Source organism: Danio rerio, chromosome 17 (genome assembly GCF_052040795.2).
Source record: "Danio rerio strain M-AB ecotype USA chromosome 17, GRCz13ab, whole genome shotgun sequence".
Taxonomy (NCBI): domain Eukaryota; kingdom Metazoa; phylum Chordata; class Actinopteri; order Cypriniformes; family Danionidae; genus Danio; species Danio rerio.
In genome coordinates this window covers 26,057,839-26,071,162 of record NC_141037.1, presented here as the reverse complement: position 1 = coordinate 26,071,162, position 13,324 = coordinate 26,057,839, and the positions used below count along the sequence as shown (strand labels likewise).

The 13,324-nt window shown below is 34.1% G+C and overlaps 1 long non-coding RNA gene across 1 annotated transcript; it reads left to right on the top strand.

Annotated features, from left to right (window-relative positions):
• Positions 1 to 5,645: 5,645 nt before the first annotated feature.
• On the top strand, positions 5,646 to 7,435 carry LOC147833089 (uncharacterized). Its single transcript, XR_015513402.1, has 2 exons — positions 5,646 to 6,087; positions 6,846 to 7,435. It is a non-coding gene; the product is annotated as an uncharacterized LOC147833089 (long non-coding RNA).
• The last annotated feature ends 5,889 nt before the right edge of the window (positions 7,436 to 13,324 follow it).

Below are 13,324 nucleotides of genomic sequence, written 5' to 3'. Positions count from 1 at the left end.
AGCAACTGTATTGCTCATTTCTCTTGGCGTATTATTATTTGATTTATTATAAAAGCCACAACATACCTAATTTATTTCAATTCTTTAGCATATGTTTTTTATAGAAATGTGTGTCCATAAAAAGTGTCAATGTTATCACTCATACTTTGCCATTAAACTGGTGACATTAGCTTTCCCAATTACACACACAAACACACACACACACACACACACACACACACACACACACACACACAAACACAAACACAAACACAAACACACACACACACACACACACACACACACACACACACACACACACACACACACACACACACACACACACACACACACACACACGCACAGACAAAAGCTTAATTTAATTGAGGGCAGGATTTCCATCTAGTAAATTTGTTTAGCACCAAGAAAAATCTATTTACACAATTAAGTGAAATTAAGTTGGTCCAACATAATTTTAAATAAAAGTTGAAATGAATTTGTATTTTTATTTAACTTAAACTCAAAGGTCTGGTAATATCATGTATGCTTACGTATGATTCATTTTGAGGTTTTTGAGTTTTATTTTAACTATTTTAAGCATATTTCATCAGTTAAATATACAGTTGTTTGAGACAGTTATTGCTCACTGAGCAATGCAACAAACTGCGTTTTTTGCTTATTAAGCTGCAAACATAAAAAAGTGGTACTTCTGCAAGGTGGTAATCATAAAACTCAAAGCATTGCATGAAAATCTTCTAAATCTTCAAACTAAAATGAAGATTTAATTATTCTATTATTTCTATTTCTTTTCTTTCTAACTTTAAGATTACTTTTATTGTCAACATTTCCCTCTCAAAACCATGCAAAGCATGCTGGGAACTACAAATCCCCAAACGAGGTAGTTGGACTAACGCAATTGCTTCATGTTGTCTCAACACAAAACACTGCTAACTTAATATTTACAAATTTAAGTTTGAACATAAAACAAATAAATTGGCAAAAAAAAATTACAAGAATTGTGTTGGTTCAGCTCATTTAAACAGCTAGTTTGAACAAGCAGCAGTAAACCTTTTTGAGTGTATATACAAGAAGACTTAGAATAGAATTGAATGTGCTTTTACAGATTCTTCAGTCAAAAATATGTGTTCTCCTGGAAAATAATGTTTTGTCATAAAAAGCTTTTACACCAAGAGTTTTTTTTGTAAAATGTAAAAATGTATATGAGCCTACCCTGACTATAAAAGATAAAATGATAAAATAAATGAAATTGTTATGAATATGAATTTTTTGTGATATAGATTTAAAAAAATATGAACATCAATTATTCTTATGTAAAGAAGCCACCTGCATAACTGTGTAAAGACGCCATAAGCGATACAGTTCGGAGCATCCAGGAGCTTTCCATATTGTAAATATGCTTTAAAACACGTCACATTCTGTTTTTTCAAGGTTGTTGATCTGATTAATTCCCATCATTATTTAATTAGTCTCACCATATGTGGGATATTCTACTGCATCAATATCCTATGAGCTGCTGGATCCCGGGCACAAAAACATTGTGCAGTTTTCATTCATTCTAGAAATCTCCTCTGTCAAAACCAGTTAATCCCATCATTTATTTTCACAGATTTGGCAAAAATAAGCACAAATAACCAACTTAATGTGTTACAATGACATCAGATGAAGAAAAAAAAAATCCATCAGTTGTGATGGCAACAGATGGCATCTCATTTATATGAGAGAAGGAATAAGAGAGCAGTGGAGAGAGCGAGGAAGGGCTGTAATTTTCACCCCCAGCTGCAGAAGAGGAGTGAAGGCCACGGGGAAGGAAAGCAGGGTCTTAATTATAGAGGAAAGAAGGGTTTTACTCTATTAGTTCAAGATTTTGCACAGTGACACTAAAATTTACCAGCATCACCATTTTCTTGAGATTTCTTTTAATCCGTCTTAGTTTGATTGACGTTAAATATAAAATGTCTTAATAGGCCACATACACCAGACACACACTCCTAAAAATAACGTTTGCAAATATGGGCTCATGCATTTATGTTTGGGTTTCAGAATATTGTTCAATATTTATGTGAAGAGTTCTTAAAAGATGCATATTTTCTTACTGTGAAACTTTTATAGTCTAAACTTTTTTAGAAAATAAAGAATCTTTTCTGTAATGAAAAGAATGCAAAAAGGATAGTTCACCCCAAAATATAAAATTCTGTCATCATTTACTCATCCTTAAATTGTTTCAAACCTGCTTCTTTCTTTTGTAGAACCCAAAATAAGGTATTTTGAAAAATATTGACTTCCAAAAGTAATTTTCCCTACCATGTACAGTATATCATTGACTTTCAACATTCTTCAAAATATCTTCTTTTTCGTTTTCTCGTTTTTAACAGAAGTAAAGGAATACAAAGGTTTTTAACAAGTTAAGGGTAAATAAACTGTCTGTAAGTTTCCATTTTTTGGGATGAAGTTCTTTATGCAACATTCCATGACATAAGTTTTCATTTATTCATTCATTTTCTTGTCGGCTTAGTCCCTTTATTAATTCGGGGTCGCCACAGTGGAATGAACCGCCAACCGCAAATTTTCACGCAGCGGATGCCCTTCCAGCCGCAACCCATCTCTGGGAACATCCACACACAAATACACATACACACACACTGATACGGACAATTAAGCCTACCCCATTCACCTGTACCGCATGTCTTTGGACTGTGGGGGAAACCAGAGCATCTGTTGGAAACCCAAGCAAATGCAGGGAGAACATGCAAACTCCACAAAAAAAAAAACGCCAACATAGCCGAGGTTCAAACCAGCGACCTTCTTGCTGTGAGGCGACAGGCAGCACTACCTACTGCGCCACTGCGTTGCCCAACATAAGTTTAAATTATTTTTATTTTTTTAATTACTAATGATTTGTTAATGATTTGTGGATATTCCTCAACTTGGATTGTCTACAAAATGCGTGCCTGTAGATTCATATTTATTTGAAGGAAAATCAAAAGGATGTTACATTTACATATGCTTCAAGAACCTCTCTTCCATACAACCTACTAATTGAATGCTAGTTATAATGTTCAGCATAAGAATGAAAAAGCCATTCTGAACCGTGATGACAATGTGTCAAGCAAAGAGAAGTGATAAATGCATGTATAATATCAGGGGTGCCCAAACTTTTTCTTATAAAGGGCAAAAAACCAAACCTGATTGAGGGCTGTGGGCTGAAGGTAAAAAATATACCAAAGTTTCCATGAGTAAATAATTACCTAATTTATTTCCAAATTCTATAACTAATGCAGTGTATTTGAATAAAAGTATAATGAATTTATAAAGTAAAAACATAAATAATGCCAATAATGACACAATGGAGTGAATTTACTAAGCTGCCACCTGCTTTTGTCTTGTCTTGTGCATTGCAATCTCTTCGTCGCGTGAAAGTATTTACATTGTTAAAAAATCTGATTAATTTACGAAACAAACAAAAGGTTATGTTAGATTCAAAACGACTAAATTTGTCAAATATATTCACTCTAAGCCCATCCCCAGCATTCTCCCTCTCTTTACAAATGGGATGGTGGGCCAAAGCAAAGGTTAAAATGGGCCAACTTTGGCCTGCGGGCCCTACCTTGGGCTTCTATATTCTATAAAGTCTAATAGTCTCAAACATACTTAATAATCAAACTATCACAACCACTAAATATCTGATGACATAATGCGGGTCAATTGCAATGATTGTGCAAACACTGCTGTGATCAGATGCTTTCTTAACTGCTGTTTTCTTATAATTTTTGCTTATTTTAAAATCAATAGAATTGAACGCAACACATTTTTACAGATTCATCAGTTAAAATTGTCTGTTCATTGTCAGTTTATTGCTGGATAAGTGTTTAATTATTTTTCTAATCAAAGAATGAAAAACAAACTTGCTGTCTATATATCAGGGCATTGAATCTCAAACACTCCATCTACAAGAGCACCAGCATCACTAATGAGAAAGGTTTCTGGATCAGCACCTTTAAAGAATAAGAAGCAATTATTTTAGAGTCCTTCATAGGTTAAGCCAATCACAGCAAGGTCATATCAATTCAGCAGCAATTTTGGACACAGGAGGAAATTTAGTCCTTCTCCAATCAGAATCAAACATTTGAATCATGATGTACTTCTCAGACTAATGTATTACATCAGCTCTGAACACGATTCAGCCTTTTTTAGCTCATTCATCCCCATTCTAAAATAAGCATTTCATCTGTTAGTAACAATGACATATGAAATCACCGCTCAAACATTTCCCCAGTGTTGAGTGTACATGACTACAGTGATTGATTTGGCACTGCTTTGAAAATAAAATGACTCAATCCAAAAATATAAGCATGAAAAATAATTTGTGATCCACACACTTCCTTATGTATGCTCACCTTAAAATAGTGTCATTCTGACTCTAAATATAACCATGGCTCGCGCTATATATGGATTCAACCATTTCTTGTCATCGGTTTTACCTCTGATCCCTGCTAAGCTTAGCAACTGTGAATAATAGACTGTGGTAATTGCGCTTTTGCTGCTTGTTTGTCTGATGACTCAACATAAACACACGCCGAGATACAGACAGACACACAGACAGAGATCCACTATGACACTGAATATTCAATAACATCCCACGTAGTGTGACAGTGCATTCAATAAACAGGAGATAATCGGGACAGTATCTCGATTTTCTGTTGAGTACAGTATCGCAATGTCCATGTTATCCTAAACACACTCCTGAATATTGTACTTCTTCTTAAATCAGTTTATGGGATGTATAAAATGATAGTTATTTGACTAGATATTATGCTAGTTCAGTGCTGTGGAGCCTCATTGAACTGTTACCCTCCCTCCATCTACTGTTGAACCAAAAACAGAGAAATCTTAAACTCTCAGTGTAAGAATCTGATGAAACTGCATTCAGGATTTTTCCATCTGTTCTTTTCGAAGCTCCACATGAATTATGGGAGTCACAAACATAAAAGCCTCTCAAGATTTGTTAAAATGCCTTCAAGGGAAAGCACACACACACATTCACAACACACACCTCTAGCGGTAATGACATTTTACTCTAATCGTTTTCACCAGGCTGGGAGATGAAACAGGTCACCGTGCTCATGCTCTGAACACTTCTGATTGAAACTACATCAAAGCAGACAGCGGAAAACCAAGAACATTTTAAGGCAAACACACAAATATTAAATGCCACATGCATAACCAGATGCCAACAGAGCACAGATTGCAAACTGCATGCCTGTGCAACAGTTTGATATAAGTTTGCAATACTTTCTAGAGAAGAAAAAGCCTTAGTTGCTTCAGAAATACATCAAGAGAACATTAAAATAAGAAACAAAATCAATCAGGTAACATTTGAAGAGAGTTCCAAAGTACACAAAGAAACAAACATCTCAAGCCCAGCACACAACCAGTAGCCTGCATAATGCAATTTCAATGAGCATTGAAAATATGCAGCAAACAACCACGACACACGGTTATAGAAAGTTAAACACAATGCTACAACCACAACACACCATGTCCTCTAAAGCAGATGATGATCGAGCCTGTCGCAAGATGAGAGATCTAATGAGAAAGACAGGTTCTGTAGAAAGGCAAATCAGTAATGACTAGCTCCACAAGAGGGCGGTAGACAAGTGCATTCATTGACGAGGAACACAGTCCAAAGATTGATCTCTCTATCGACTCATATCCGCATTTGTTGAGTAATTCGCTTCAATAAACTACTGTTTTAGAAAATTAACAAAATAATGACTCCTCACACGTTGTAAGCAATTTGTTTCACAAAGGGCATGAAATTAAACAGCTTAGGTGGTAAACTGAACTCAATGTGAACCCAAAACAAGCCGCCCACACGGTGAACAGAGTCCTCTAGTGCCACAGTTAGACAGACTGAACAGCGGGAAAACTCGGGAATGTGTTAAATGGATTTCCTGAGAAGTTCTCCAGAGCATTAGTACCAATTAAACCACCCCCTAATGAGGGATTTAAGCCAGCATCCCAGCAGGAAAGAGAGCACTGGAGGAAAGGGGGCTGCAGTCATGACTAACACTATTCAACATTCTTCAGGTAAAGTTCAATGCTTTCAAAAGCCCTATCTGGTTCCTAATGTGCTGTTTTCTTGTGGCAGCATGTTTGTAGATACCCCTGCTGATAAATAACATAAAGGGGGTTTCTGTAATAAATTTGTCTGCAAAAGGGGATGGTTTGCAGATCATCAACATACTGTAGAAACTGGGGGAATGCTGAGCCCACTCCAGTTCAGTTTGCTTAGACAGTAAGCCAGCTTAACCAGCCTGAACTTTACGCAAGGTGGTTTTTGCTAGATTTGTTTTTAAGAATAAACATGTTGTCTTTGTGCTACACTAGTGTAATAGTGACATTTACATTTATTTTATAGTTATCAACTTGTAATAGAAACTTATAAAGATTTAAAGTGATCTGGGCATCAAAATCGATAACCTGTCAGTCACATTAGATTCACAGAAATAGCAAACAACAATCATCTATTAAATGCCCATTGAACAAAATTATTCATGGCTTGTATTATTTCTTGTTCAATAAGCCACTTTTCTCAGATGAATGACAAAAGAAAAGATAATCACTTTTTACCTTAACATTTTACTAGACCATCTGTCAACCTTTAGGTTGTTTATTGATAGTAAGCTTTGGTTTGCATCCTGGTTTTGCATGCATCCATATCAGAAAACACAATCTTATCAGTCTAGAAGATTTGTTCATTGTAGTATGTTTAGTCTTTTTTTTATTAAATAATTAATTTGCCTAAAATCAATATTTGTAATCATGTGACTCATTTTGATGCCAAGGTATCCATAGTCCAGGACCTGGCCGTAACCTGAGCTGATGCTGTGGTGGTCATAGTGGAGTGGAGAGCATGAGAATGATTCCTAAAAGACCACAATGACAGACGAGTCTTTGCATTGATCCTGTGGGCCAGCCTGAAAACCCACTGAGGACCAACTCACACCTGCAGTTTCTCCATGATGGACGCCTAGACTGCAGCTCTGCACAAGAAGATTGGCCAGAGCAGTAACCATGCCCAACTGAGCCTGGTTCTTAGAGGTTTTTTCCTTCACTTTCGTCAGTTAGTAAAGTTTTGTTCCTCACCACTGGCTTGCTTGGTTTGGGACTTGTGTAAACCACACAACACTGAACTGAACAAACTCTGAAAACTGGATTTCAGTTTGCTAATGAAATACACATGAATTGAATTGAATCATTTTGTACTCTCAGAAAAAAATGCACACATTGTCACTGGGCCACTGGTTCATATTGATATCTTAAAGATACAATAACGTTTAAAAGGCATACTATTTTACTATTTTTAGGTATGAATATGTACCTTTAAGTTATGAATAAAGATCTTTTAGGTAAAAAAGTGTACCTTTTGAAAGAATACCGTGCCAGTGACATCTTGCGTACTTTGTTTTTTGGCTTGGCTTTTAACTCTTTAATAAATCCTTTTATTTCATATGAAAAAAGAAAGATACTTCTAGAACCAAAGCTCCTAAACAATTTATCTGCGCTGTGAAGCCAAACAGCCAACGTTATCAAATGAAATGAGTGTTGTTAACTCAAAATATACTGATAGTTAATTCTACTTGTTTGAAAAGAGTTTTAAACTCAGTGTTGAAGGTAATGCGTTAGTCAAATACCTCATTACTTCAAATTAAATAGAGTTTTAATATCACAGTACTCATTAAGATTAGTTTTTAAACTTAAATGGTTTAGCAATCGGTTTGCTCAAATGGTTTGAGTTACCTCAACTTATTGGGTTTTACAGTGTTTATATTTATACATGTTGTTCATTTATCCCAAGACTTAGAGATACCTGTTACCATTACATTTCAGATTTTATTTAACAAATCAATAAACTGATACACACAGCACTGCGCTGGTTGCTTGTGTACATATATAGCATCTTGTCATTACCTATAATACAGGCAAATTAATGAAGCATGTCATATCAGAGTACTGAGTCTGGAAGTAAAGAACGATGTTTCCTCTCGTCTGGGGAGCGCAAACAGGGCTCTGACGCACAATGAACCCCTAAGACCGCTCTGCTTGTTCAGGCCATCGCTAATGAGACTGGAGCTAAAAACAGCGCACTGTGTGTCTACCAGAGGGACATCTTTTCTGTAACACATATGTTCCTGGCAGAGGCTTATTCACAAACTTGTATCCATCTACACATGCAACAGCTTGGATCCATCTGTGTAGTTTGTGAAGTGGCAATTTATCCTGTGTTTTTAATTCCTTTGTTTGCCACCTTTGGTGTTGGCTGGGAATTTTTTGACTCTAAAAAAAACTGCACTTTTTTTTATAGGTCATATTTTTAATAAAGAAATGTAGAAAACAACTCATTACCTAGATAAATTAAATGCAAGTTGGACTGGAAAATGAAAAATATAGCACAAGGCACGGGTTGTTTTTAGCCCACAATGCATCCGTAAAAACATCCTGTAGATTTATATTGATTCTGACTTCATGATGTTTTGTTTATAAGTTTTTATAAAACATCTGCATGCAACGGCCCCCTATACAGTAGACTGAGCGTAAGATCTTCTGTTTAAATGGAGCAGATAAAGGGAGACCCTCAGTTGCTCATTAATGGAACAGCATGACTGTAAACATTATGCATCCAGAAATAGAATGTAATTCCTGGTTGTGATAGATAAATAGCACAGAGATCAGATAAGGCTGATTTATATCTATGGATTAGTGGTGTCTGTGAGAGCTGTGATTCTCTATTAAGGGACTGGGGCCCACTAGGGGCATTCAGCAAACTTCAGCATACCAGTCACTGTGAAACACCCATACACTCTCATTTACACACATACACAACAGACAATTTAGCTTACGCAATTCACCTATAGCGCATGTCTTAGGACTTGTGGGGGAACCTGAACACCTGAAGGAAACCCACACGAACTTGAGGAGAACATCCAAACTCCACAACGAAATGCCAACTGACCCAGCCGAGGCTCAAACCAGTGACCTGTTTTGCTGTGAGGCAACATTGCCCACTGCGCCACCGCGCCACCCTGAAGATACATTTATGAGAAATAAAGCCATTATTGTTATATAAATTAAAAAGTTGATGGATATGAAATCACATTGTGAAATATAATGTGCAATCATAATAAATAAAGTTACTATTATGATAAATAAATTGCGTTCAATTAAGAGAAATTATCAGAATGATGTCGGTTTATGAAATAAAATTATCCCGTTAAAATAAACTTGCTTTTACAAGAACTAAAATAAGAACATTAACTTTTAATTGCAACGGTAAAATATGTTGTTTTTTCATTTTAAAACAAAATCCACTTCAATATATACATACATATATATATATATATATATATATATATATATATATATATATATATATATATATATATATATATATATATATATATAATTTCTTTTCCCCCTAAAAAAACAGTTATTATAACATCTGGAACCACAAAATGAATTATTTTCTTTCAGAGATACATCTTGCAGAGATCTTACACTGCAATCATATAACTTTATAATATTATTACATATAATTTTTTAAGGATAAAAACAAGTTATGAGTTAAAAAAAAAAAAACATCTGAAATGGAAGTTTTAGTATTTTTGTGAACAAATCAGATGTAAACAAATAAGAAATAAACACTTTTTACTAACTGTCCTTTTGTCATATACATTTTCAGATTCTTCTTTGCTCTGTGCATTACAGGGCATCTTAATTACAGCAATACAATAATAGAGCTGTATTTTTTACATGTTACTTCTCTAAATGGATCATTTATCTGAATTGACTGTATCAGTTACAGATGACATTACAGTTATTGGAAAACTTTAGACCTGATGAACCAATGCCTTAAAGGTGTTTATCAATTTTAATTGCTGATCTAGACTGTCTGGCTTCAGAGCGGATACAGTGAAACTTAAATCATATTTTAACTGATCAAATTTTATGCTGCAATTTTGTGTAGTTTCAGTTTTTTTTTTTTTTTTTTTTTGGTAACTTGACATGCTTGTGACATTTTTTATTCAGTCTTCTGGTTCAGAATGCATTTGAAGCCTGATTTGTAGTTCATATAATATTTCACTGGAGGATTCCATGCTTCTGTATATAAATATTTCAAATGCTTTGCATCGGCTTTACCACTGCTACATAAACACACGAGTGTTGCACGGTTATTGGCATGTGTGTGTGTTAGAAGTGAGTGGGTGACTATGGGTACAATTACATAATGACTCCTCTGATTACTGCTGGAAATTTTGTTGCAGTTTCAGTCAGTTTGTTAAAGATCAAAGCACATCTGTCAGCTCTAATGAAAAGACTCATGACTCATGAAACTGCTGAAATGTTTTAAATAGTTTTCAGAAATTCTCCAACATTTCTTCACATGATTTTTAAAACCATATTAGTCAACTATTTTTAACCACGCCTGCCCCCTTTAAAAAAGAAAAACAATAGAATAAAACCATTAAATATACTTGTTATGTTTAAAGAATTTATAATATAATTTGTTATTTTGTGTATATTTTATACAGAATATTCTGCATATGTTTCATATATGGAAGTTATCAATATATATATATATAAATATATATATATATATATATATATATATATATATATATATATATATATATATATATATATATATATATATATATATATATATATAGCTTTGAGAAATGGCATCTGCATGTGACTATTCTTCATACTTCAAGCTGTCATTACCAAAAAAAAAAGCCTTTAATACAAAGTATACATTTCCAATGTTTAATACCTTGATTGTGTCACTTTTTTTTTGTTTTGTTTTAGTTGTATGTTTGTATTGTTTGGGTTTTTACAGAATACTGAATCAATTTCATATCAACAGCTCCTTTAGAAATATATTTACCATGAAAAATCAAGACGCACTCAATACTTATTTTACCTTCTAGTGATGTAAAAAAATGTTGTGTAAAAGAGTGTTTGCCCGTTTACCGATTTATAATCTTTTGCATGTTTATCATACTTTAATGTCACAGATCATCAAACTAATTTAAATGTTAGTCTAAGACAACACAGCTAAACACATCATGCAGTTATTAAATGAAGGGAAAACAAAATCCAACGCTACATAGCCCTGTTCGAAATGGCTGTGTGTTTGAAAGATAGTTGTGTGCTAGTTTGAAAGGAGCAAGTCCAGCTTTCTTTTGGTAACATCAAGATGAAGCAAACTTGTGTTCAGCAGAATAATGATCCAACGCACACCAGCAAGTCCACTTCTGAATGGCTGAGAAACCACAAAAAGAAGACTTTGGAGTGGCCTAGTCAAAGTCCTGACCTGAATCCAAATGAGATGCTGTGCCAGGAACTTAAAAAGGTGGTTCATGTTCCGAAACCCACCAATGTGGCTGAATTACAACAATTCTGCAAAGATGGGTTTTCACATCACTGTAACTGACTCATTCCACTTTATGGAAAAATGCTTGATTGCAGTTATTGCTGCCAAAGATGTCCAACCAGTAATTAGCTTTAGGGGCAAACATATATATATATATATATATATATATATATATATATATATATATATATATACATATATATATATATATATATATATATATATATATATATATATATATATATATATATATATATATATATATATATACTGCAAATATGTTTATTGGTTTTACTGTTCACAAGTCAGTCCTCAGCCATTCCTTTAATGCATCAAAAAAGCTGTGCCAATATCTCTCAAAGACATAGATATAGCACTTTCAGCAGGCACTTGATGATGCAATTTAAACATCAGATCAACCTGAAGCTTCATGGCAAGCCTTGATCTTCTAGAGGTCTGTTGTTTTCAAAACTCAAACAATAAAACTCTCCAAGCCAGTAATAAAAACATGCCAAGAAAACAGTCTCCGTCTGTCTTTCGCTCTTCCTCAGATGTATAAAGGCAGATGGCTGAACTGAGACATGAAAGAAGATTTAATTACGCAACTGGCAACCAAAGGTGTGAGAGTCAAGCTGAAGCGTATGCATTTATTAAAGGCAAGAAAAAAAAACAGTATCAAGATCACAACACAGTCCAATACATCACAGACCCGTGAAACTAGGACATGTAGTATGTTTTCCAAACACTGTCTGGGACTGTTGACGTCTCTTAATATAACACACACCTCCACATCAAACACATATCTACTAACAACACATTTGGAAAGCTTTGAAAGGTTCTATTTAGTGCACAAGACAAATCTGTCTGAGACTGTTGATATCTCCTAATATGACACCCACCCCCACACACACACACACTGCATTGAACACATATCAGCTGGAACACATCTGGAACTCTTTGAAAGACTATTTATCACTCTATTCAGAGCAGAAGACAAACCTCTTTATCCTCCTACCCATGTGTGTGCATGGCTACAGTTCTCTTTTAAAGCACAAAGAATATGTTGCATGGATTGTGGTCTGTGTTTTCGAAGCGGTAGTGTCTACAAGACCTCAAACAGTCAAGGACATATCGTTAAAACACACTGAATTCTAGCATGCAGAGAATAAAACACTTGTGCAGCTGTAAGGATGCAGGACAGAAAGGTGTGTTGTGTGTGACTATTAGCAATGGAAATTGCTTATGAAGGTCACTGATTGATTACTTAAGTGCAAAAAACCTGAGATCACTTCACTCTAAAACATAAAAGTTATCCATATATATTTCACTGGTACTTTCAGTTTATACACTTTTTTTTACAAATTATTAAAGCTACTATTATTAAAATTTGATCTCTGTTCACTCTTGATGTGACTTTTAAAAATACTTACCTAATACAATCTGTGTAAATAAAATGAAAATACCCATTATTTACAAACTGCAGACAACTATTAAAAAAAACAATATTTTACAAGATACTAATCAAAATATTTAATAAATTCTTGAAAAAAATTTGATAAATTTGTAAAAATTTCTCTATTTTCAGTTTTTTTTTCTTTGGTAATTATAATTGTTTAAAACAAGTGTGAAAGTTAAGAATAGAATTATTTAAAAATGTCTACAAAAATTATAATAATTTAACAAAATAAATGATCAGTTTTCAATTATAAATTGAGTGTTTGGCTTGCTTTATTTTAATGATAGGAAAGGACAGCACTCAGGCTCAAAATAAATGAAAACGCAGCTAAGTTTAAAATATTTTATGAGAGGAACTATTTTTTTCTAAAAGAAAAGCACTTTGATTAGAAACCTTTACGTGAAGAATCGTAAGTGTTTGCTTATGATATTTAA